This window comes from Vicugna pacos, chromosome 8 (genome assembly GCF_048564905.1).
Source record: "Vicugna pacos chromosome 8, VicPac4, whole genome shotgun sequence".
Taxonomy (NCBI): domain Eukaryota; kingdom Metazoa; phylum Chordata; class Mammalia; order Artiodactyla; family Camelidae; genus Vicugna; species Vicugna pacos.
Window position 1 is genome coordinate 74,430,615 of NC_132994.1, and position 22,439 is coordinate 74,453,053.

The 22,439-nt window shown below is 33.8% G+C and overlaps 1 protein-coding gene across 9 annotated transcripts in view; it reads left to right on the forward strand.

Annotated features, from left to right (window-relative positions):
• Positions 1–22,439, forward strand: part of QKI (QKI, KH domain containing RNA binding) — a 142,562-nt gene that overhangs the window by 7,461 nt on the left and 112,662 nt on the right. For 2 of the 9 annotated variants that reach the window (XM_072966168.1, XM_072966167.1), the window contains exon 1: positions 3,775–3,808. The exons of 6 other annotated variants lie outside the window; for them this stretch is intronic. The gene's annotated coding sequence lies outside the window, so the exon portion shown is untranslated. Of the gene's footprint in view, positions 1–3,728; positions 3,809–22,439 lie in introns of those variants that run through there. One more of the 9 variants, XM_072966166.1, reaches the window with a different exon arrangement.

The window sequence follows — 22,439 nt, forward strand, 5'->3', positions numbered from 1 at the left end:
ATCAAGTCTAACAAAACAAAGTTTTGTTTGTGTATTGATTCTCGCCTATTTATTTTATTAAACTAAACTTTGAGGCTAGTGAAATGAATCAATTTACTATAACATTTCTATCACATTACTTATGATAAAGCAGAATTTGTCAGTTTGGAGGTTTTTCAAGAGTATTGAAGTGTCAGAAAAACATCAAAATATAGATAAAACCATGAAATGGTCCTGTATGGCCAGGGTAATAAGGATAGCGCATGTGTGTGCAAGCATGCATGTGTGTAGAAGGAGACATACAGTGAATGTGAGCTGGCCTTGAAACCCTTGGGAGTGCTAGGGGTGGTGAAGTTCAGAGCGGAGAAAGTTTTCAAAGTAGTGAAATATCTGCTTGGCCTCAGAATTGAAATGATTATACATCAACAGTGGAAAAGGCAGTAATGTGTCTTAAACACTTTGCTTTTGGCTTTCTTTAGTGCAGGAGAAGTTGTTAAAGACTGGGCATGATAGCCTTGTCAGTTACAAATTATTGGCGGAATCCTTGGCTTCTAAGCTAATATAATAGTTTAATTCAGGAAAAAGTAAACATTATATGCATACAGTTGTTGAATTAAAGAGAATAAAAAGGCATTGGTAAAAAGCAAACTTATGTGCAATTTTTATTTGAAACCTTTTTGAAACTCAGTGTCATAATATTTTAAAGGGTCTCTCACAGTGCTTTTACAGAGTATTTGAAAAGATGTATATATGAAGAAAACTAGAAAAAATACAAAACATTTCTTCTTAGAAGTGGTTGAGTGTAAGACATATTAAAGTAATACCAGAAGATTGTGGGATTTTAGAGCTACCAGGGTCCTGAGAGTTGAGGGATAAGGCCTTCATTTCGTAAGTGCAGAGACCGAGGTATGGAGAGATTGAGACTAGTCCAGATCACAAGGCAAGGTGGTCTATTTGGTGAATGTGCCATTCCCTAAGTGGAACTAGAGAGAAAAACCCAGAATAAGTCCGTGTACTGAAAATCCACTGTTGTTGCCTCAGGTTGTGAACATGAGGAAAAGCAAATGGGAGTTTTGCTAATTCTGTGGTATGCTGGACTTGAGCAAAATGCTGGTCATGTTTTTGGAGCTATAATTTTTTTATTTGATATGATTTGATTTTTTTTTAATGGGGGTAACTAGGGATTGAACCCAGGACCTTGTGCATGCTAAGCACACCCTCTACCACTGAGCTGTACCCTCCCCTAGAATTTGTTTTTTTAATGATAAATCTTTATGATAGTTTAAGGGCTAAAAATAAGAGAGCAAAGGTGTTCTTAGAGGCTTTCAACTTACTCACTTCAACTTCTTAGTAACCAAAGGATACAGCATTAGCTTTTAAAATAATATAGTATAAATAAACCTAGTGAGTAGTATTGTTGCTCCTCTTTTTATAATTATGATTACTGTTTTTAATAACCACTCAAGAGGCAACTTAACATTTCTGACTGGAAGATTTAATGTAGAGGTTTAATATTGCTAGGTGATGCAAGTTAGCAATATATACTTGTTTCAGTTTTAGATTAGCCTAGGGTGGTTAAAAGCATAGGTGGTCAACTCTGAAGACAGCCAAAAGTTAGAAGGTGAATTGAATGAAGATGGGAGCTGCACCAGATCCCTGCATCCCATTCCTGAATCCACATCTGGAGCATCCATTGTTTCTTTCAAGTATATGCAAAAGAATTAAGTATAAACCTTGCTTTCTATCCTATAGTAATTGTATCACTCAGAGGTGTTGTTACATGGCAGACAAATAAATTTTTAAAGGAGGTAAAAATTTCAAACCAAGGTCAAATATAAATTACTCTGAAATTATGTGCCCCCAATCCTCTACTGTTGTTGCTGCTATCACCATTGTTATGACCGGTATTCAGGTGTTGGCTCTGTAATGTGTGTGTATATCTGTGTATGATATACACAAAATGAATTTGTATTTCTGTCCATATGCTAATGAGACCATGTTGCAAAGTAGTAAGATTCTTTGACTACTAGACCTGGGATCCAAACATGACTTTTCAGTTATAATTAGTTCTGTGATCTTGGGCAAGATATGTAACTTCTCTGTACCTGAGCTGCTTCATCTGTAAATGGAATTATCAGCTGCCCTGCCAACTTCAAATCAAGATACTCAAGAGACTGGAGAATATTGTATGCATAAAAGCTTTTTAGACTCTAAGGCAACATCTTCTAACTTCTGTCAACATTTTAAGATTGTTTTTGATAGGATAGACAGATAAGCAACATAGAGAACAACAGAAAAAAGAAAAAAAGGAGAAAGATTTATTTACATACGTATAGCTAGTTTTTATGTGCAGGAGAATCATTCACTACTAGCATTCTGAAAGTAGAGAAGAAGTCACTTTGAGCTAAAGTGCCTGTAATGTTTTTTTGAGAAGTGGAACCTGAGTTGGTATTTATAGTTGGTAGGATTTAATGAGGTGAATGGGAGGGTGGAGGATGTTTCAGCAGAAGAGAAAGTGCAGTATTGTCAAAACAGTAGTGATGAGAGATTGAAAGGCTTCACAGGGTGTGTTTAAATGAAGTTATTTGGAATGGCAAACACATACAGAGAAGTAGTGAGAATTAAGAGAAGAGCCAGACTAGGTTAGGGCTATACTTTGATGGGCCTTGAATGCTAGGATGAATAGTTCAGATTTTAGTATAAGTTTTGTAAGGAATGTTTGACAGCTTGGGTTATATTGGGATGCCATAATGAACTCTTTGGGGGTAAACAAACAAGAGTGTGTATTATAAATGGATTTAAGGGAGTAGAATTTGGATGCAGTGTGAAGAGTTAAGAGATTAGGAAAATTTTTTAAATAGTTACATTTTCTCAAAGTATTTAACAAATATATTTTGATCTTTCTGTATTTTAGATTTAAACTCTTTGGAATTTTAAAAAAAATGTGTTTGACTGAAAATAAGCATACATACATACAAATTACATTTTTTTATCCACAAGTTACTGTATTCATATTGAAGTATTGAGAACACGTGGGGAGCTCATTTGTTTACCCAGTTGTTAGCCCGATTTTTGGTTGTTTAAAATTGAGTTTTCATTACTATGTGAATTAAAGAGAATTGAAGAAACTCTTGGTTTGGGGGAATCTTAGGAATCCTTGAATAAGTTTGACTTGGAGAAAATTTTGGCCCAACCTCACTTACCTAATATTGTTAAATTTATATGTGTTTTCAAGTATAATGAAGACTTTCTGAGAACTTTAATACTATGCTAATCATCCATTTTACTTACTTTTATTTAATTGCATTTGTTTTTATGTTGATTATTTTAAGTAAATTAGAGACATTTTTGCATTCTCTAAGTATATACATATCTCTGTAAAAGCTATCATTTTTCTACCTAGTGACTTCACACTGAACTAAATGGATTAATCCTACACTTGATGTAGTAACCAATCCATATTCAGATCTTTGTAGTTGTCCCAAAATATTCTTTATAACTGAACTGGGTTGTGTAAATCAGTATCTGACTCAGGACCATTCATTGAATCTGATTGTTACCACTTTAAGTCTTTTTAATGTAGAACCATCTCTTTTTTTATGATGGTAATAAAACTATCTTGTCACTGGGTTTGTTCCTTTATATACTCCTGTATATACTTTGGAAGCTAGGTCTGTGGGTTCAAGTATGACATCATAGGTGATACTATGTAGTTGATGTTGCATCACCCTCGGGGCACAATTCTAGTTCTACTGTTAGTGCCTAAAATTGATGTCTGGGTTAGAGTGGTGGTAGACTGATCCTTCCACTGTGAAGTATTCTTTAAAAGGTGAAGCTTTCTCTCATCAGTAGGGAATATCTTGCTGTTCTAAAATAAGTTCCTAATGGAAAGGTCAGATAGATGCTTATTTTTATTAATTATTGGTTGGTTCTCAGAGTAAAGTGGTGGTTTGCCAGCTACCTCAAATGGTGATTAAGGAATAATTTTCTTTCATGATAATCATTATGGGCTCATGGATCTTCGTAGACTCAGTGCAATTAATATTCTTCTTGATGTGTAAATTGTCACAGTTTTGGCCTGTGATAACCACCTAACTGGTTGTCTTGTCTTTTGAAATCTTCCTTGCTTTCTTGGGACAGTTTGATGTCCCAAGCTCACCTTCCCCACAGCTATGATTAGCTCTTTCTCCGCGGTTCTTTTCAGTGGAAATGGTGTTAGAGATGTGAGTTTAGGCACTAAACATTGATTGCTGTCAAGTGGAGGTTACATATGTCCAGGCCATTGGCCATTTTCTGTGGACAGAGATAGACAGTATTTTTTTTTTTTGAATTAAAAAGAATCTTATTTCTTACTGAGGTATAGTCTATTTACAATGTTAGTTTCAGTTGGACAGCAAAGCAATTCAGTTATACGTATACATACATATATTCAGATTCTCGATTTTAAATTAATGGGTTCGTGTTTGTATTTTCAGTTCAATTGTAATATTATATTTAATTTTATAATCATTTCTTTGTCTGCCTGCATTGAAATAACATGGTTTCTGACAATAACAGAATGACTTATTTACTTTACATTAGAAATAACACACCTTCAAAATAATAATATTGCTCATAACAGTAAAACTACTCATGTGTTTTTAATACATTTTTAATAAATTTTGTGTATTTTAACCATTTTTAATATATTTTGTGTATTTTAGTTATGAACTATAGATAACATCATGACCTCTCGTTCTTCTAATTGATTATAATTTTCTTCTTTCTTTAGCCATATTCTGTGTTTTTTTTAACCAAATCTTGTTTTTGACCCTTTGATATTATCAATTATTAGCTAAGTTCTTTTGTTGTTATACTGTTTTTATTAGATTTTACCCCATGTCAGCAGAAATTGGAGGAAAATATAGTTTAAAATTGGGTTAGTGAGTGTGTGTGTTTTATGGAGATATGATCCAGAAAGATAGCTGACTTATAAGGAGAATGTTGTGCTGTTCAGACGAGTGCTCTGTATATCTTAAGCATGGAGGGTAGGAAAAGAAGAGAACATAGCAGGCAGAATGCTTTAATTTAGTGAATTCTTCTGAATAATATTGGGAAAAGAATAAGTATAGCTCTTTAAGATTTTAAAGTCCTATGAGTTAGAGAAAATCCCTAGGTAGAAATAAAAGTATTAAAATTTTATTTCTAAGTAGTTGCAAAATCTCTACTGCAAAGTTTTTGTCCTTAAGAACTTTTGATAGTAAGAAAGTTATGGTCCAGCAGATGGAGATATTAGTACACAAAAGACAGTGTTTAGTGATTAAAATACATTGAGAAGTAAGCCTCTTGCCAGAATAGGAAATTTTTCTCCTTTAAATTGTAAGAGAATAGTTAACTCAGGAATATGACAAATACAAATTACTGAATTTAATATTGGGGTGTATGTAAATCAGTTTTTTTCTTTTAAGAATTTATCTTTTTAAAAGACCATATGTTAGTATTTTGACTATGTAAAGTATGACTGGTTTAGGACATTGTATTGATTATGGCAATTTTCTGAAATACAGTTTCTGCCTTTACAGTTTGGTTGTTTGAAGGATTTTTGTTTGTTTTGGCAGGAGACTGAGTCAAGTTTGTTTAAAGGTATTCTATTTGTGTATTATTTTTGCAGTTCTAAAGTCTTTAACCAGGCAATTGATTTCTGCTTATTAAGTCAGAAAAAAAATATGTTCCATAGTTTACTGTTATATGTTACATAAAGAGAAAGTTCTTTTGGAGATTATAGTTTTATTATAGTAATAAAAATTATCAGCAATAAAAAGATAATCTTATCTCACTTTATTATAGTTTATAACATTCCTTGTCAGTTTTTCTTGGTTAGGTAAATATTATATTTTTGCGTTAGTGTATGCTTTGCAATTGTTAAAGAAATATTAAGTTCCTTCTTAGATATGATCTGGAAGTATGTATTTTGTTAATAATTAATGCATTTAAATTAAAATTTTCTAGTTGATATATTGAGCTTTTTAAAAATTGCCAAGTCAGTTGAAAAATACTGTTTTTCCTTCTATCACTTGGAGTTGAACTCAGACATGAGAGAAGAATATATATGTCTTCTTTGTTTATATGTGGAGGACCAGAGAAGAAGAAATCTACTGTGGTACTTTGTAGAACTGATAATAACTTGCGTTTTGCCTTTTATCCCCAAACTATTCTTTTTCTCTTTTTTGTTATAACTAAAACATAGGGAATTAAAGATGCAGACATTCTCAGTTCACCTTTCACAGTAGTGTGGTCTGTGGTCTCTGAATCCTCGGAAAGGTGATGAGGGCAGAGAGGTATCATAGCATATTGTCTTTGAAACGTAATGTGAATTACGATTTTTCAGTGCAAGTTAGGAATGACCAATTTTGTGTGTACATTTTTAAGATTGTTTCTTATAGTCGTTCGAGAGTTTTTGAGACTCAAATATCTTCCTCCTACTAATCATAAAAATGTGGTGGTAAAAGGAACTAGACATTTATTCTTATCATAACAAGTACTCTTCATCTCACAGAAGAAACTAAAATACATCAATTGAAAAATGAAAATCACCCATAGTTCGGTGATAATGACTCAGCATTTTGGTGAGTTTACTTCTAGTCTTTCCCCCCACGCCCCCTCTATTTATGGATATGGCAGAATTGTGATCCTGGTCTAATACTATCTTTGTGTGTGTGTGTTTAATAAACTATATCAGGAACATTTTCTTCTGCCATTTTAATATCTTTGATAATATAATTCATTTGCTAACACAGTTCATCCTCTAGAGGTGTGTGATAATTTTCTGACTCTTGTCTATTGGCCGTATTTTGCTTTCAGGAAGCTTGGGTGATGATAATACCAGTCGTTTCAAAAGTTTATTACTTACTGTTTATAAAGTCATTAAATTTTGTAACTGGGCCCTCTGAATAGTGAGCTCTTTCATTTTTGTAATGTGCTAATTGGAAATCAGCATTTTATGCTTCACTCCAGTAGATAGTTGTTGCTATTATGTGACATGTAATTTTTTAGTAATATCAGAGTTGCATATTTCACATATTAGTTTTTAATGACAACGTATTTATTTGAAATTTTTTATTCTTTTTGCAAATATTTTAGTGTATACTATGTGTGTGATGTTATGAAGAATACAGCAAAGCTACATATTCATTCCACACCTTCAAGTTGTCTGAGTAGTAGTGTAGATTGCATGAAATAAAAGTAACAAAGTAGTATAAACAGGACAGGACTAAAGATGAAGTCACTTCAGGCTGGGTAGGTTGTGGAATGTTGCAGGAAAAGAGGTAAAATTTCACCTGGCTCTTGATGGACAGATAGAATTGAAGTGGAGAAAAGGAAAGAGAGTAGTGTTCTAGAAACAGGGAACACTATCCTTGAATGTGAGAACGTTGCAAGTAGGCGAAAGAAAGAAAAATTCCTTATTGTAGAAAGCTTTAAAAGCCTGGATTTTAGATTCAGTTCTGTTGATAATGGGAGACCCATTTAAATTTTTCCCTTTTTATATCTTACTTTTTTTTTTCTCTTCATCTGCCTCCATATTTCTGTTTAGTATATGTTAATGTAATAGACTGCTGCGTGTTTTCAGATTTTCTTTTTCTTGACTTACCACTCCCAGTATTTTGCTGTTTCACTTTTTTTTTTTTAATCTCTGCCTACCTACTTTGGCTTTCTGTTCTGCTTTACTAGTATATTTGGATTTACTTAACTGTTTATTATGATACTTTTTGTTTTAGTTCTTTTTTGTATGTATCTGTTGGTGATTGTGTTGGGTTTAGGTGCACGGAGGAAGAAGTATATTTGGATTAGTGAGTGTGATTTCTAGAATGGTGAGTCTAAGCTCTGTACTAAAGGTGAGTTGCTACCGTATGTGTAGTGGGTCTGCCTTATGCCTGCATTTCATCATCCTCTGTATTTGCTTTTGCTCCAATGGCTTGAAAGATTGTACTCTTAGGTTGGAGGGGAGAGAGTGAAGATCTACTAATTTAACTATGGATTGATAGAGACTTCAGGAAAGTGTGAACTCTGTCCCTTGTAATACTAGTCTCCTGCGGTAATCTGAGATGGAAGAGTTCTGTAGTCAGAGAAGTGCTGTGTACTTGTTCAGTGAATTTGTTTTGTGATATATGTTGGTATGTTACATATCTAGGATCTGCAGTCAAGAACACTCACTTGGTTTAACTGAGCATTTTCTGAAATCACTTGGAAGAGGAATGCCTTTTTTCTTTTCTTCTTGAAACTAGTGGTCCGAGGATACATTGTGGGAAATATTAATTAGGAAGAGGATTATAAAGACCTTTGGATCTAGGGAGAAAAGAGTTTAAATAATAATTGGGAATCTTATCTTGGTTTTGATTGAGAATGCTGGTTCAAGTCAGATCAAAGTATCCTTTGGAAAAACAGTTAAATTTCATTCAGTTTGGGATTATTTTGAATTCCATCTTAAAGGAAGTAAGAAAAGTGTCCTTTCTGCCTTTATACAACAATTGAGGCAAAAGGTTTCAATAGCAAATTTTATTTAAATCAACGTATGTTATTTAAGTAAAAGTGTAGACTACTATTTTAAAAAATATTCTCTAAATAAAAGAAAATGAATGTAGAATCTTGACAGTTTATACATCAAAGTGAAATATGCTTTAAAATATATATGCACATAGAATATATTCGTGTTCTAATATGCCTGGTTTAAGTCTAAAAATTTTAAATTGGAGAACTACTGAATTGTAAAGAGGAATTGTTAAATTTTCAAAAGAAAGTATTTGTCTTCGTTAGATTTTTTAATAAACCTTGAGATACAGTGATGTAGTAGTTTTGTGAAGTCTGTAAATTGGTAACCAGTTTTTTTCAGTGAACTTAAATTTTTAATCTGTGCATATACGATGTTAACTCTCCTTGTTGTTAACAGCAGTTATTCAGTATTGTTGTAAAATGAGATTTGGATGATGTTTATAATTTGCAGCAGCCTTTAAGTAGGCAGAAGTACATGGGCTGAGTGGTAGAATAGCATTTCACCTGGAAGGCTCAAAGCATTTTTATTAAAAATATTTTGCCCTTGTTCAAAGATAAACCCTGTAATTCAGATTTTAAAGGTGGAATGGATCTTAGAAATCAGTTCCATCCTTTCATTATATGGTTATGAAGACATAGTACAGATTAGAAACTGCTGGTTTCAAAAGTGGTAGCTCATTTGGCTCTTGTAACAGGAGTGTATCTGTAAGTTATATTATTGACCAGAGGGTACCTTTGGGCCTAATCGTCTTTATAGAGAATTATATCATGGCTGATAATTCATATAATGTGACTATCTTCTGATGTGAGTGGTCTTTATTTTAAGTATTATTTCATTCCTTGAAATATCTGCAGAGTGGTATGATCATTGAACTGATGTTAAATCAAAGACAGAAGGCTCTCCCAGGTTCTTGGTAGTCTCCATTAGCGTTTTCCTGCAGGCTGAATCTATGTCTAGGAACAATTTAGTATATATTTGCATAAGAATGTTCACTGTCCATATTTTACACAAATATTTTTAAAGTCATTTGTTAGAGAAAGCTGTCCTCTCTCCATCTTTCCTTATAGATCTGGATCATGTACCATAGAACGATGTGATAAAAGTCCAAAGTAAAGATAAGTGAAAGTGAGAAAGCTACTTGGTATCTTTTGAATACTCAGTCTAGATTCTCTGTCTCTCATTGCTTCGCTAATATTTAGACATGTTTGTGTTGATGTTCTGTATAGGTTATAGTTTCATAGGCTAGTGTAAGCTTATTTAAATTTTGAAGGATGATTAATTTAGGAGAGATATCTTAAAAAATATGTTCTATTGTAAGTTTGAATAAAAGAAAATATGAAAAGGGAAAGAGTAGAGGGATAAATGGATCAGTTAGAGAATGTAAGATCTGAGTTAGAAAATCCTAGGTTTGTTTTTAGGTTATAGGAAAATGTACAACTGACCCTTGAAACAACACGGATTTGAATTCCACAGGGCCACCTATATGTGGACATTTTCCAGCAGTAGATAATAATGGTACTACAAGGTCCAGGGCTGGCTGAATCCATGGATGCAGAGGAACTGTGGATGTGGAGGGCTGACATAATTTATATCCAGATTAACCACCTCTTTGTTCAGAGGTCAGTTGTGTTTTACATGGTGGTAAGGAACATGAGTCTTATTTTTCACATTTCATTTTTATTCACCTTTGATTTTCTTAACTGAAATATTTTAACTGAACATCATGGAATGTAACACATTGACATTGTTCCTTTGTTACATAGTCTGTGCAGATGTGTCTAAAGTTGTCCAAATTTGAATACTAAACTTTTTGTTACTTTATTTATGGATGTTTAAAGGCAGGTGGCTTTGAGCCTGAGAAGGAGGGGGGAAGGAAAGTATTGGAGCAAGTGGTGATAACTAAGAGGAAAGTGGAAGTCTCATTTTGTAAATCGAGTCTTTTTGATTGTTAACATTATTTATTGAATAGCTAGTATATGTGTCCTGACAGTACAGAAGTGAACCAGAAAAATGGCGTAAATATGAACCAGAAAAGCTCTGTATCTTAAATTTTTAAAATGCTACCTATAGAGAGAAATATTTTGTTGTGTATGTATACATGTAACAGCTGAAGTGAAAGTTTCATGAAGTAATAAGTTGTGTTACTTATGATGTAACCTAGTATTTTTCTATTCTGTTCTACTTTAAAAAATGCTAGTTGTGACTAATGTGTGGTTTTAGGAAAACTGATGTTGATTCCTGCTATAATTTAGTTTCTAACACTTCTTAAAAGAGTTTTAATCCAGCACTTTGCTGAGTCCTGGAGATAACAAGGATGAATAAGGCATGGTCCAGTTTTTAAGGAGCCATACCATGGTATGGAGAGAGGAATGAAATAGAAACTGCAGCAGTGCTTTAACTGCTGGGACAGAGGCATGCACAGGTTAAGACAGAAAGGGGCCACATCATTTCCCAGCAGGAAAGTGACAATTTATTCTAGGTTCACATTATATGATCTGATAATTCGTCTGATTACAGGCTTCACTTAATGTGAAATTTAGCTGTTTTTACCCCTGTAAATTCTAAAATGAATACCATCAAGTTTACTTGAAAATATGAGATTTCTGAATTTTTGATGTACAGGCCAAGTTTGTAAAAGTAGATTTTATAGATAATCTTTTTAAATTTAATTTTATAGATAATCTTTATAAAAAAATCTAAATGTCACAAGTAATATTGTTTTCCTAAATATATCATGGTGACTAGCTTTAATGCTATTTTTTGGAAATATTATTTATTTCTTTTCTGACTTTTTTTTCCTTTGAAGCTTATATTGTGACTTACTAAAGGAGATAAGGTTAGATAAAAGTATTATATAAATATATGTATCTTACACTTAATTTTGACCATTGGCTGTTTGCCCAGATAGTGAAAGTTAAGTTGCAAAAAACAAATCATGAACTTTTGAATAATGGGATAAAGATAGATAGAGAATTAACCAACACTTAAAAATCATTCTGTCTCTTTATTGGAACTTGGAAATATTCTGTATATTGACTTTTTGTCTTGTGGTTAATTCATTCACAGTAACACTGAATGCAAAAATTAGGAAATTGGTTGCATTTTATCCTAAAAAAGCTAAAATGGCATTTCTATAGAATTTAATTTCATTTCTATGGGTTTCACAGTTGTTACAGGTTTTTCCTGTGAGTGATAGCCTACTACATCAGATTGAGAAAGCTAATGTCTGAGCGGATGTGGTGGTTGCCTTAGAGTGATTTTCCCGTTAGTAGTGAAAAATGTTTTCCTTACAGTTCTTGTGCAGCAGGCCATGGAGTAAAGCACATTTTTATAATAAAGGTGATGAATTTAATCGCAAACTGGCAGCCAAATGGAAATTGCAGACCTTGATACTGGGAGAAAATTGCCTATAAAGCAACTCTTGAGAGAACAAGCTTTAAATTTATCCACCCATTTCGACTTTGAGGAGAACATAGGACTCACAGGATGTTTTGCTTGGTCTGTTTAGTTCAGATGAATGACACTTGAGCATTTTATTCAAGAGTTAGAGATAGTTGGTTTAAAGTTGCTTATGCTTTGTACATAACGCCTTTAACACATACATTTTTGTGTTTCATTAAAAATCTGAAATACTGTTGCGTTTTTATATTTCACCATGATACGCTTAATGAATTGAAATCCATTTACTATACTTACGGTCATATGCAATGTAATTCATGTTTCTGCTGTTTATATGATGGACCACAATCTTAAAGGATGCAGAATACTCTGGGTTTATAAGTAACATTCAATTGTTAGAATCTCTGTCATATAAACTATCAGTCTTTACTGTTTTCTATTGTATGTAGATAGTTTATATTAGAAAATTTAAACACAGAACGGTAGAATTTCTATTATAGGAAATCTGGACTTTGTTACTTTTTAAGTAACTAATGCTTGTTATTTCTTAGGGATAATTTAACCCTTGATGCAACATACAGCATTTAGAGTGTTTAACCTTGAATCCTGGTTATATTGTAGCATGTATTTTGAGGTGTACTTTCCCCCCATGATATACATATTCCTTGACAGAAATCTGCATCCAAGTTTAGAGAGTTATTTGTGACTATTGAGAAGTGAGGCCTATCAGAGGATGGTAAATGTTTAAAATGTAAAAATGCCAATGTAAAATATAAAAATAATATTTCTTAATATACTTATGGAAACTACTGGTTTCCAAAGGGAAATGAGAATTACTTTTAGGAGGTTGTTAGATTTTGCTTAGATACATAACCCTAATCTGAGATTATATTTTCTGGGTATCACGTTACATTATACAGTAAGGATACAGCTGTGACAAGCCTGTATTCTTTTTAAATATAAGGATTAAAGAAGTGTTTAGTTTTAAAGTAAATATGGAAATTTAGTTTGGTGATTGAGAAAGCAAGAGTAGAAGGGAAAGTTTTTACAAATTCCCTGTGTTTTGGAAACAGTTTATTGAGGTTGTGCACATGAGAGTGAAGGTATGAAGGTATCTTTCATGAAGGTATGAAAGAAATGTGGGAGTATTACTTTTTCTCATTAAAATAAGTACAAGTAATTGTGTCCGTGGCATTGGAAATTTCACTTAAATTACTTTAAGTGCTAGGTTGAACGTAATGCATTCATATGAGAAGTAAGTTTCCATATGATGTTGAAGTTAAATTAGCCTGTTTAGCCATCTCTGAAATTTGCAGAGTTTAAAACAAATCAACTCTTCTGTTACCAGTGATATAGATGCTTGATCATTTGGTTTATTTGGCTTAAGTAAGCTGTGGCAGGTTTAGAATTCAGAGATAGCGACTAAAGATACTCTTTATGTTAGATCTTTGTGAGAGAAGTAAAGTATAATTAACTCTAATGCTCCTAATCTAGTAAATCAGAATGTGGAGAACTTTATTTTCAATTTCAGAAAAAATGTAAAATTTCATGCATTTTAACATACAAGATGAAGTTAGAATAAGGTATACGGAATGTATATAAGCTGTATTCATAAAATACAGGTGTATGTTAATATATTTCAATAATTTATTTAATATAATAAATATACTTTTATATATTATATATTAATATGTTTATATATAAACATGTATGTGTGTAATTTGTCTATAACTTTAATTATATAAGTACTGTGGGTGTATATATGTGTGTACACATCTGTGTGTGTATATAGATATATATATAGTACTTATTTCATTAAAACTTTACTACTTTTCTGTAGCAGGCTGAGTATAATTAGTTGTTTATAAGCTGATACTATATTCATTTTCCATAGATATTGGTGGTGGTTTACATTTTTAAAAGTTTTTTTTAAGTGATACGCTTCCATTCATCCAAATCTATTATTGTGATAAAGGTAGCTACCATTTAGTTCAAGATTGTTTATGCCAGAGTCTGAAAACCTGAAGCATCTAAGTTTGAGTTCTGAATGGATTTTTAGAAATACATGTTTGAAGAGTCACATCACTGAATTAGCTCAAGATTACAGGATTGTCAGTGGAGTGAAGTAAAGGGAGTGTTCTCAGTAATACTACTACAGTTTCAAGGTAACAGTGTAAGATGTGATCCTTTTGTGTTGTGTTGTTTTTGGTTAGATAACTTTTAAGGTATTAAGTTGTAATTATGCAAAGATACCTTATAAGCCTGAATGTCTCTTCAGTTTTCCTTCACTCAAAATATTCATTTGAGGTTAATCTTAAAACTCTAGAAAAGTGATTAAATCAAAACAGATCAGATCCTGGAGCAAACACCTTTTTAAAGAATGTGTGGTGGGAAGGGTGCTATAGAGAACATTTACTCCAGATATTTAAGAGTCATTTCTAATAACTTGAACTTACTGTGGGGTTTGTATTTGAGTAGTTTGTAAGGTTTTTTGGATTTATATGTTTGAATATTTGAGGAAGAGCTTAGTAAAAAATGAGTTGCAAAAAGTAAACTGTATCTTTGTTACCTTCTGCCTCCTTTTGCTGATTATGGCGAATTTACACGTAAGTGGTCATTTGCAAATAGTATTTGGTAGGTGCCTTTTCTAAGTATCTTTTATGCCTATAGATTCTGAGAAAAGACCAGTTACAGATTTTACATAACAGATATTCATCAGATCAGCACATACTATCTTTCAGACCCACTTGCCAAGATACAGCGTTTCTGGAATGTATAATTTTATATCACAGCCATCACTGGTAATGATGATGATATGGACATTCTTATGTGTATGATTCAGGTATGTTCTCTCTCTTTCCATCTCTCTCCCCTTCCGCGCGAGCGCGCACACACACACACACACACACAATCTCATTTAATCTTTCCTGCAATCCTGTGACCTGGAAATAACTCCATTTTATAGGTGAAGAAATGGAGGCTGACTGAGACATTATAATAGGTTTTTTCAAAGATTGCATTTTCAACAGTTTCTCTATTCATCACAGATTAGTATTTACAATCCTTCAGTCAGCTATTAGTAAATTTTTTAAAAAGTTAAATTTTATCTAACTTGTGAACTGATAACTTAGGTTAGTTCTGGACAGAGACCTGGAGAGGCAGAGTTTTTCTGTTAAGTTGTCCTCCTTTATATGCACATTACGTTAAATTATCTTTAGCTACTGTAACTACAGCTCTAAGGAAGGTGATGGTATGTTTACTGTGTAAATAGCTTCCTAGACTTCAAAACATCATTCTTTTCATGAGAGAAAAGACAGCACAACATGTTCAGAATGCAGGAAGTGTATTAAATTTCTTTCAAAACTTGTTCCATTTAATATTGACCTTCTCAGAGTGAGTTCACTTTTTGTTAAGTCTTGATATTTTGATGTCTTCCTGAAGATTATTACCAGTGCCCCCAAGCACCTATGAATTGACCTGGTTTTGAGAGCTTTTATGGCCTTTTCCACTTCCCTGCTTAAAAAAAAACAGTGTACTGGCGGGGAGGGAGGGTTCTAAAGTACATCTTACTCTTTTCTTGCCTATGAAATTGTCTAACTAAAGATGGTAGATCTTGTTGTACTTAGTCTTTGTAGGAGTGTTTGGTTTCAAACCACCATTAGGGAGAGATTTCATCTTTTATGACTGTATTTCATTCATTTTTCAGGGTGATGGGGATGGTACAAGTGTTGTTTGAAATAAGGTTGTTTTTTAGATTTTTGGTTTTTATCAATAGTTTTCCGCTTGCCCCCTATCAAAGCAGGCCTTGGTAAAGACAGAACTTTGTTCTTAGAAATTCTGTTCATTATGATCTTTTCACTGGGAAAAATTCAGTGGAGTTTCAAGGAACAGTACCCAATTTGAATGGTAACTTGGATGTCTCAACCTTAGCCTGGCTACTCTAAAATACAACTGTTTATTTATCTCTGTCTTTGAGAAGTTTTTGAGTGAATGAAGAAGTACCTTGAGCAAGAAAAACAACCACTTGCTTTGATAATCAAGGACTCTACTAAAAATAGGTGATAAGATTAGGAATCAGAAAACTAAGGTTTGGGAAAAACCCTTGAGTGGGACAGAAGCACATATTTTAAGCTTTTTTTCATGTATCAGATCCATCATCATAATTATGTATCATCAGAGTGATACATTTATGTCCATGTTTTTTCCACTTTTTATTCTCCTTTCCTTCATAATAATTAAAATGAGGGTTTATGTATCTAGCATCCAATTTTCCCTAGCTTGGTGTTTCCTGTATAGAACCAAAGCCTACAGAACTCTGGCTTACTGTCTAAAAATTGCTTTGTCTAGTGTTTAGGCCAAATTCAGGCCCAATTTAGATCTGAGGACACGCAGCCTCATTTGTCAATCATTTCTAGCACTCTAACCCATTTACATAGAAACTATAGAGGAATTGTGATGGCAAGGACCATGGTGCTTAGTAGAGTGTCTCCAGCACAGTGCCTGATGCTATAAAAGATGGGTCTTATTCAGTTAGTAATAACAGCTTCTTGAGCACCTATTATGTGCTCAAGACACTACAAATACTGTTACTCAAGTGAAAAAATTTTTTCTATCGAACTCAGAAGCTTAGGCCTAGAGGTATCTTAGATGTGCCTATATATGAGAATAATCATAGATCATGAAAAGCTTAAATGATTTGTTGACGGTTATGCATCTAGTCCCTGGCAGAGCTTAAATGAGAATCTCTCATTCGACTTTCATACTAGCTGTAATTTGGATTATACCATTCTTTCTTTCCTTCATTATTACTGTATATGTATCTCCATGTTTCCCTCTTTTTCTCTTTATCCATGTCTCTAGTTTGTACCCTCTTCCCCATCTTTTTCTTCTTTTCTGTCTGGCTCTTACTGTCTGCCATCACTGCTTTTCTCATCATCAAGCCCATATTTGGTCCTGTGTGCTCATTTTGTGTGTTGCCCTAGAAACTGTCACTTGCACACACTGTTCTAGTAGCAACCAAATTTAGTTTTGGGAAATGGAGCAATAAGATGTGGAGTCAAACCTAGGTTTGGATCGTGAGTTTTCCACTTTCATGTTATGTGATCTTTGGTTGAAAGCACTTAATCCCCAAGTCTCAGTCTCCTAACTGTAAAGTGGAGATGAGAGTAATACTTACCTGTGAGGAAATCCATCTGTAGCCAGACTCTAATAATAAAGTCCTGTTCTCCAAGGCAGACTTTGAAGGGAGACTCCTCCCTTGGAAATAAGTTTGACCTCATTTCTCTAATTTGAGTTCAAGAGATACTTCTCCCGACTAATTATGTGCTACCCTTCCCACCACCAGTCATCTCTGTTTCGTTTCCAGTAACACCATGCTGTGACATTTCAGTCAGCCTTGGGGAAGGTCTGGATAACAGGGGAAATGGAGACAGAGGAACAGTTAGTTGGATAATTTGTTTATAAAGGAGAATTTATTTTATACTGTAGAGATGACTCTCTGTGTGGTGTCTGGTGGGCTTGCTTTCCCTGGGGGTTTGTGAAACGTGTGTACTAGGGAAGTCCAGTCACAAGCAGGAATGTGAAGTCTAGAGGATGCAGGAAACCTTATGGAATCTGACTTTTGATTTCCTTTCTGAAGACTCAGTTTTCTTCCCTGAGTAATTACCTCTAAGATTATCTATCTCCTGATCACATGGACCACATGACCACTAAATGCAACATAATACTTTTAATATTTGCATAACTTCCCTAGATTACGTTGTAAAATGTTAGTAAGGAACAGAAATTCAGTAAAATTTAAGATCATTATTACTTTGCAATGTGAATTGAAATATGTATGTGAAATCTGCTGAGAGGTGCTTCTTTGAGGCCAAACCTGAGTTCTCTGCTTCAACTATTATTTTTGCTCACTTAATTTCTGATAGAGCAGGGACCATGTCTATTTTTGCACACGGCTATATCTCTATGGCCTTGGCCAGTGCCTAGTTCATGGTGGCTATATAAAAATTATTTGTTGAATGTATATATATGAAAACCATTATGTTATACCATGGATTATTAAGACAAGTTAAAAAAAAACCTCAGATTATACTTTTAGACCAATCCACTTTATAAACAGTTTGTACTTCTAGGAAATAAAATTTAAAAGCTGCTTTTGTATTATATTCTTACGTTTTTTACTAAATATGCTCTTAATAGACAGTTGATCAACATAGAGGTTTTGAAAAACCTCAAGAGGAATGTATTGTTACAGCTCCTTTTTTGCATTCCTGAAAGGGGCAGGCTTTTCTTTATGGGTTAGGTTTTTTTTTCTCTCTTTTTTTTAAGCTAAGACCAGTCATATTCAGATGCTTGTGCATTTTATCTCCTCATTTGATCCAAAATACACTAGAAGAATTTAACAGTGATGTAAAAGACATGTTATTAACATGTTATTAAACCTATTCTCACAGGTCAGGAATAAAGAGAGCTAGCCCTTCTGAGAAGAGGAATGCATTTCTGTTACTTTAAAGGGAAGAGGAATAAGTTGTCAAGCAAATAGCCTATTGATGATTTAGTGAAGTTTCAGGAATGTTTTGTAGCTTTGCATGTTTTTGTGCTAGTAGTCCTAATGTGGTTTGTTCAAAAGGTATTTTTTCCAAGGATTTCGATGTTGAGAATATACCAAATAGCAAAAATAAAGCTGTTTGCCCTCCCAGAGTTTATATTCTTACGTAGGAGACAGGTCGTAAACAATAAATACATTCTGTGGTGTATGAGGCAATATGAGTTCTGGGAGTCCATTGAATAGGATAAAGGGAATCAGAGTATTCTGGGTGGATTGGGGACAAATTGCAGTTTTATATGGAGAGATCTGGGTGGGCCTTGTTGAAAATTTGACTTTGGAGCAAAGGAGATAGTGCAAGACTGCAAGGCCAGGACCAGCAGTTCCTTGTGTGGCTGCAGCGAGAGCTGTGAATGAGGCACGGGTAGGTTGGTTAGGAGAGAAGGTTGGAAAGTTATGGAGTCGTGGTGGTGAGGAGGAGCCTTTGTGGGTTTTGTGGGACCTTGTAGATCTTTGTGAGGACCTGGGCTTTTACACTGAGAGGGGAAATATTAGAGCAGTGGTTCTTAAACGTGGCCTGGCTTAGGGAGTCTGTAAGGTCAAACTGTTTTCATAATAATGTTATTTAGCTTTTTCACCCTCATTCTTACATCAGTGTACAGTGAAGTGTTCAGAGGCTATGTGCTGTGTGATACTGCAGCAGAGAGAATGCAGAAGAAGATAACGAGAATTCCATTGTTTCTGTTAAGAAAGGTGTTGAAACAGCTTGCAAAAATAAAAACAGTGCTTCTCACTTCTGTTGGGAAATATATTGTTTTCCATAAAATGTTTTCTGTTAACGTGGAATAGGGTTTATTATTTTTTAAAGCAAAGCAAAGGTTATTTAAACACTTTTCACTTTTGGTTTCCAGTACAGGAAGCATTAATAGATGCACATCTTATGAACACAAGCTCTTCAGGCTCCTTTATTAATTTTCTGAAGGTAGAATCCTGAGACCAAAAATTTTGAGACTGGCTCCATTAGAGAGTTTTCAGCAGAAGAGTGACATATCACTTGGATTTTAACAGGCTAACTCTGGAAAACAGAATAGACTGACAAGGGTAGTGGTGGAAGCTGGGAGGCCAGTTAGCTTATTTTAGTAGTTGAGGTGAGAAATGATTGAGGCTTGAACTAAGGTGGCAGGACATTGAGGTGATGAGAAGTGGGATTCTTGATATATTTTAAAAAGTGAGTATATAGTATTTGCTGGTAGATTGGATGTGATGTGTGAGAGGATGGACTTTGCCATTTTCTGAGATCAGGAGAAGCAAGTTTGGGGGACGGATGAAGTGTTTGGTTTTGAATGTGTCAAGATGACATGTTTAGAAGGGAATTGGATACAAGTGTTTGGAGTTCAGGGACAAGGTTTGTCTGGAATGTCCTTGACCGGGGTTTTTGTTGTATTATTTTGGTAGTGTTTTTATATGATAACAATTTACCTTGCATTCTAATGAATTAAAGTTTTATCTCAAGAGTGCTGTATTCTGTATTTTAACAACTCATATTAAAAATCTTTCCAAGAATATTGTTGTAAGATAGTAGAATGTACACTTTGAGAGGTAGTAAAAATGTAGTACATGTAGTTCTTCTAGCAGCACATGTAACGTGACTTAGATTTTCCAAATCTAGTTCTTTGTAAAGTAAAACAGCTTTGGTTTAATTAAAGAGGATCATATTATTTACCATATTAAAATAATGTTTTCAGTATAAATTGCGTTGACAGTTAAGGGTATTGTATATGTTGCTCTTGTTAGAAGGATGGAAATTTTATAATTCAATCTTGACACTTGTTATAAATGATCTTTTTGAATATTATGTGTAGTAGATTGTTTATTATGGCTTGAAAAAGCCTCTCTTTAGCTTTTTCATTGTATAAGGAATTTCTCTTGTATATGGGCTGCTCTAACACCTGTGAATGTCATTTGACATTGATTTGCTTTAGTTTATGGAATTAAGGTGATGCCCAGATAAACATATGTTGCATGATTACAAATCTTAGGCTTTTTCTCCATTGAGCTTAAGTAGAGTTTGGAATACAATTGAAAAGAACAATGAAAAGTAAAAGAAATTTGTTACTTAGGAAAAGTAACCCACTTCTTCCCCTTATGCAGATAAAATTCCTTCAAAATTTTTGAGAGTTCTGTTTCATTTTCACTCTAGTTAACCAATTCCTATGAAAACCCTGAGGGGGTTGGAGATTGAAGAGGATGAAGTACATAAGGGACAGACCTCTTCTTACCTACCCAAATGCAAATATGTGGAGCTTGGTTACATGAGGATTTGGTGCTTTACAAGAGTATCATTTAAACTGAGTCTTGGTTCCCAGTGGTTTAAGACATTTTGGAATGTGTCGTTCCAGCAGGTGTGGGATTGTCTGTGTTCTCAGTTGCTCATTGAGTTTATATAGCCCTTTCTTGTGAGCAATTGAAGGGGCACAGAATGAGGTTCTCTGTGAAAAAACAGGAAGGTGTACTCTTAATTGATTAAATTTTAGAGCTGGTAGAAACCATACATGTGATCTTGTTTAGCCTCATTTTACAGAGGAGGAAATTGAGACCCAGAGGGTTCAAAGCCACATTTCTAAATCTTACAGAGAATCAGAAATAAAATCCAGGTTGTGTAAACTCAAGGCCAGGTCTTCTTTCCCTACTTGCATGTGGTTCTTGGATTAGCTTTCTACATAAAGGTCATTGTTTATGGATTGTAGTCTTTTTCCGTGTTTTTAAGGAGGTTATGTGTTTTTTAAAGCAGTATCTGTTAAAGAAAATTTAAAGAGACTATTTAAAATTTTTTGATTATTTTGAATTAAAGAAATGCTTTTGAATGATTTTTGAGATCCTCAGTTTTATTGCTAAGCAGACATTTTCTTTTTATTTTTTGAAAGATTAGAGAAGACATTGGCATGGTTTTCATTCTGTCCCACAGCTATCCCCCTACTCCATTAGAATAAATAACTCCAAAGGCTAAAGCTAAAGCTCTTTTTTTAAATGAATGAACTTATAGAGAAATAGGAAAAATAGTACAGAAATTAATGTTAACAGCTCTTATGACCATAGTACAGTTATGGGAACTAGGAAATTGACATTGATAATATTATTAACTCATTTGCAGATATTTATTTAGATTTCACCAGTGTTTCTACTCATGTGCTTTTTCTGGTCCAGGATCTAATCCAAGATCCCACATTGCATTTAGTGATGATGTGTCTTTCGTTTCCTCCAAACTGTGACAGTGTCACGTTCTTTCATGATACTTTTCTTGACGCTTTTGATGGTAACTGGTGGTAGTTTTGTAGAACATTCTTCAGTTTGGGCTTGTCTGATGTTTTCTCAGAATTAGATTGAGATGATGCATTTTTGGCAAGAAAACCACAGAAGTGCTTTTGGACCCTGCTCAGTGCATAAAACGGGTATAGTCATATTATTCTTGATATGAACTTCAGTCACCTGGTTAAGGTGGTACCTGCCTGGTTTCTCCACTGTACAGTGTGTTTTTTTTCCCCCGATGTAGTTAATAAATGTTCTGTGGGAAGATTCTCTGAAACTGTACAGATACCATTTGTCATCATAGTTTTGTTCACTAATTTTAGCACCCAATGAGTGGTTCTTGCTTGTAATATTTATTACTTTGGTAGTTTTCAAATGATGATTTTTAAAAATTCATCTTTCCTTCTATATTTTTTGGACCTCCATAAGGAAGGTCTGTCCCTTCTCCCACATGTGTGTATTCATTCAGTTATCTATATCATTATATTCTCATGGATTATAATCCATTACTGTCATTAGAAGTAAAAACTTCAAACATGTAATTTATTTTTGAAAAGTAAATTCACTGAGATGATTAAAAATTCAAAGGCCTGCTAAGAGTCTATATGGTGAAAAGTCTCTCTTCCACTCCTGTATCCTGGTTTCCCATTTCCATTACTTTGAGTTTATTTTTATTCTTCCAGA